General features: G+C 29.8%; 3 non-coding genes across 3 annotated transcripts in view; all 3 read left to right on the top strand.

The window, feature by feature from the left end:
- The first annotated feature begins 622 nt into the window (after nucleotides 1–622).
- LOC123304815 lies at nucleotides 623–2,778 on the top strand. The gene has a single exon (XR_006536792.1). It is a non-coding gene; the product is annotated as a small subunit ribosomal RNA (ribosomal RNA).
- A 951-nt stretch (nucleotides 2,779–3,729) lies between these two features.
- LOC123304813 lies at nucleotides 3,730–3,884 on the top strand. The gene has a single exon (XR_006536790.1). It is a non-coding gene; the product is annotated as a 5.8S ribosomal RNA (ribosomal RNA).
- Nucleotides 3,885–4,519: 635 nt separating this feature from the next.
- The window catches only part of LOC123304812, a 4,577-nt gene continuing 4,493 nt past the window's right edge, over nucleotides 4,520–4,603 (top strand). The window contains exon 1 of the ribosomal RNA XR_006536789.1: nucleotides 4,520–4,603. This exon is cut by the window's right edge and continues 4,493 nt beyond it. This is a non-coding gene — a ribosomal RNA (large subunit ribosomal RNA).

Here is a 4,603-nt window from a genome sequence, read left to right as displayed (position 1 = left end):
AGCAAGTTCATGGGTTATAAGTTTTAAACTTTACACTCCCATATGAGCACACAATATTTATATAAAAATTATTTTTATAAATAATATTACATTGACTCACCTCATACCAAGCGAGAATATTAAGTGTTATTATAACGTTTTTTATTTAAAATTAACTTTTTAAATAAAATTAAAAAATAAATGACGCTTTCAATCTAGCGACGAGTATGAGAAAATGTTTGAAATATTTTAAGACCCATTTGGTGATGGTCTGACAAAAATCATAATTATTATTTTTTTTTTTTATTCAATAATATTTATTATGAATAACATGTTATATATTTCTTTTTGTAAAAGCAAAAAAATTATATAAATGACATAATAAAATATATATTTGAAAAAAAAAAAAATTAATAATAATATATATATCTCATATGTTTTTTCTATTAATTTTAAAACAATAGAGATATAAAAAAAAAAAAATTTATATCAGTAATGGGTGAGACCATCTGATATTTAAAATGAAATTGTAATAATATTATTATATATTAATAATTATTGTATGAAAATTTTTTTTCTTATAATAAGAAAACAAAAATATCATGTATATTATTATATATTTAATATTATAAATACAAATAGTTCCCTGGTTGATCCTGCCAGTAGTCATATGCTTGTCTCAAAGATTAAGCCATGCATGTCTCAGTACAAGCCAAATTAAGGTGAAACCGCGAAAGGCTCATTATATCAGTTATGGTTCCTTAGATCGTACCCACATTTACTTGGATAACTGTGGTAATTCTAGAGCTAATACATGCAAACAGAGTTCCGACCAGAGATGGAAGGAATGCTTTTATTAGATCAAAACCAATCGGTGTAAATTTTAATTTGCATCGTTTAATTTGGTGACTCTGAATAACTTTAAGCTGATCGCACGGTCTCGTACCGGCGACGCATCTTTCAAATGTCTGCCTTATCAACTGTCGATGGTAGGTTCTGCGCCTACCATGGTTGTAACGGGTAACGGGGAATCAGGGTTCGATTCCGGAGAGGGAGCCTGAGAAACGGCTACCACATCCAAGGAAGGCAGCAGGCGCGCAAATTACCCACTCCCGGCACGGGGAGGTAGTGACGAAAAATAACGATACGGGACTCATCCGAGGCCCCGTAATCGGAATGAGTACACTTTAAATCCTTTAACGAGGATCCATTGGAGGGCAAGTCTGGTGCCAGCAGCCGCGGTAATTCCAGCTCCAATAGCGTATATTAAAGTTGTTGCGGTTAAAAAGCTCGTAGTCGAATCTGTGTCCTACACTGTTGGTTCAATGCTCGCATTGTTTAACTAGCATGTTATGTGGGACGTCCTACCGGTGGGTGGTACAGATTATGTATAAAGTATATTTTAGTGTTATTATTTATTTAATGCATTATATATATTTTTATTATGTAATTTGTCGTAAGTGTTTAACCGTTAAGAGCGGTGGCAGCCCCCAATTGCAATCCCGTCGCGGTGCTCTTAATTGAGTGTCGAGGTGGGCCGGTACGTTTACTTTGAACAAATTAGAGTGCTTAAGGCAGGCTCAAATTTTGCCTGAATATTGTGTGCATGGAATAATGGAATAGGACCTCGGTTCTATTTTGTTGGTTTTCGGAACTCCGAGGTAATGATTAATACGGACAGATGGGGGCATTCGTATTGCGACGTTAGAGGTGAAATTCTTGGATCGTCGCAAGACGGACAGAAGCGAAAGCATTTGCCAAAAATGTTTTGATTGATCAAGAACGAAAGTTAGAGGTTCGAAGGCGATCAGATACCGCCCTAGTTCTAACCATAAACGATGCCAGCTAGCGATCCGCCGAAGTTCCTCCGATGACTCGGCGGGCAGCTTCCGGGAAACCAAAGCTTTTGGGTTCCGGGGGAAGTATGGTTGCAAAGCTGAAACTTAAAGGAATTGACGGAAGGGCACCACCAGGAGTGGAGCCTGCGGCTTAATTTGACTCAACACGGGAAACCTCACCAGGCCCGGACACCGGAAGGATTGACAGATTGAGAGCTCTTTCTTGATTCGGTGGGTGGTGGTGCATGGCCGTTCTTAGTTGGTGGAGCGATTTGTCTGGTTAATTCCGATAACGAACGAGACTCTAGCCTGCTAAATAGACGTACTTTACCGGCATCTCAAGGCCCATCGGCTGTTTGTTTCCCATTTCATTCATTTTCATGTGTGTTATGTATTGTATTTATATATGCATGTATTTTTGAGATTTAACGATCAAGATTATATTTTGTATATATTGTGCTTTATGTTGCATATGTTATGGTGTATGGGTACGCAGTTTTTTGATGTGGTTTTTACTGCCGGCGTACAAATAATTCTTCTTAGAGGGACAGGCGGCATTCTAGCCGCACGAGATTGAGCAATAACAGGTCTGTGATGCCCTTAGATGTTCTGGGCCGCACGCGCGCTACACTGAAGGAATCAGCGTGTCCTCCCAGGCCGAAAGGTCCGGGTAACCCGCTGAACCTCCTTCGTGCTAGGGATTGGGGCTTGCAATTGTTCCCCATGAACGAGGAATTCCCAGTAAGCGCGAGTCATAAGCTCGCGTTGATTACGTCCCTGCCCTTTGTACACACCGCCCGTCGCTACTACCGATTGAATGATTTAGTGAGGTCTTCGGACTGGTACGCGGCAATATTTCTGATATTGCCGATGTTGCTGGGAAGATGACCAAACTTGATCATTTAGAGGAAGTAAAAGTCGTAACAAGGTTTCCGTAGGTGAACCTGCGGAAGGATCATTAACGATATATATAAAATATATTTATTTATATTTTTTGTATTGTTTTTAAATATTCCAAAAAATAAAAATATTATTGATAAGAAATATTTTTTTTAACAAAATAACATATTAATATGTAATTTTCTCAAAATATATAATAGTAATTATGTGTTAAAAGAGATTTATTTTGGTTATGATATCATATTAAAGTAATACGCCAAACTTTTTTTATACACATAATATATCTATACATATAATATAGAGAATATTATATAAATATTAATAATATATTTGTTACATATAAAATATTTTTATATTCAATATTATTATTATTATTAAACAATAATTATTAATAAAATCTATAAATAATTTCTCTTATAAAAAAGTGAAATTAAAAATAGAATATATTGAAATTATTTGTTTATATGTATATAATCTCTATTAAGAAAAATAAAATAAGATTATAATTGATATAATCTATATTTTTATTTTTCTATGTTATATAATAAAAATAAAGAAAACACAAGATAAAATTTTTTTAAAGAATAAAATTTATTTCAAATTTAAATTTCTTTATGTTTTGTCTTGATATTTCTTTTTTTTTATTAAAAGTTATTATGTTAAAAAACAAACCCATTTGTTTTGTACCATATTAATATTATATATATTTTTATGTAGAAAATAATTTATAAAAAAAAAATAAATACATTTCTATAAAATATACCAAATATTAATTATTATATCTAGCTAGCACTAACAAAAATATCAAAAATGTTATGTATATATTTATTAATACCATAATATCTTTAATTTATATATATATATTTAAAATAAAATATATAATTTATATTCTAGAAAAATTTTTTTATTTTAAAAGAATTTATAAAGATATATAAATTAATAATTTTATTTTTTATATTAAAAATAAAGATTATTATTAATAATAATACTTACATTTAAAATTTAAAAAGATTACCCTGGACGGTGGATCACTTGGCTCGTGGGTCGATGAAGAACGCAGCTAATTGCGCGTCAACTTGTGAACTGCAGGACACATGAACATTGACATTTCGAACGCACATTGCGGTCCTTGGATACTGTTCCCGGACCACATCTGGCTGAGGGTCGTATACATTATATTAATATAATAAAAGATTATTTTACATAAAATTTTTTTTATGAAAAAGAAATTTATCAATAATTAAAAAAGAAAATTTATTTTTTCATATTTAATTAAATTGATAAATAAAATTTTTATAAAAGAAATGTAAAATTATTTATATATGAATGTTTTACGCCAAATATAAGAAAAAAATAAATATAAAATGTTTTTAATAGCATTTAAAATTTATATATTTTTTATTATTTGTCGACATTTTTAAATTAATATATCAATATTATTTTTTATCATTTATATATAATATTATAAAACTTTATGTTAATAATAATATTAATAATAAATGATATTAATAATATATTTTTAAAATATTAAATAAAGAAGAATAAACAAAAATATTATATATTAATATTTTGTTATGGAATATTTTATTTGTAATAAAATTTTCAATATACTCGAAAAAAATTAATATATATAATTATTTATTTTTTATTTTCTTCTCTTTAGATAAATATAAAAATAATATTATATAATAATATTAAAAAAATTTGAGTATGAATAATTAAGAAAATTGTTTACTTATAAAATATAACAAAAACATAATATATAAAAAAAATTTTTGTTTTAATACTTCTAAAAACTTTTACGACCTCAGAGTAGGTGAGATTACCCGCTGAATTTAAGCATATTATTAAGCGGAGGAAAAGAAACTAACTAGGATTCCCTTAGT

Source organism: Chrysoperla carnea, assembly GCF_905475395.1.
Source record: "Chrysoperla carnea chromosome X unlocalized genomic scaffold, inChrCarn1.1 SUPER_X_unloc_98, whole genome shotgun sequence".
NCBI classification, from domain to species: domain Eukaryota; kingdom Metazoa; phylum Arthropoda; class Insecta; order Neuroptera; family Chrysopidae; genus Chrysoperla; species Chrysoperla carnea.
The sequence above is the reverse complement of the archived record's forward strand: the minus strand, read 5'-3'. Positions and strand labels throughout refer to the sequence as shown.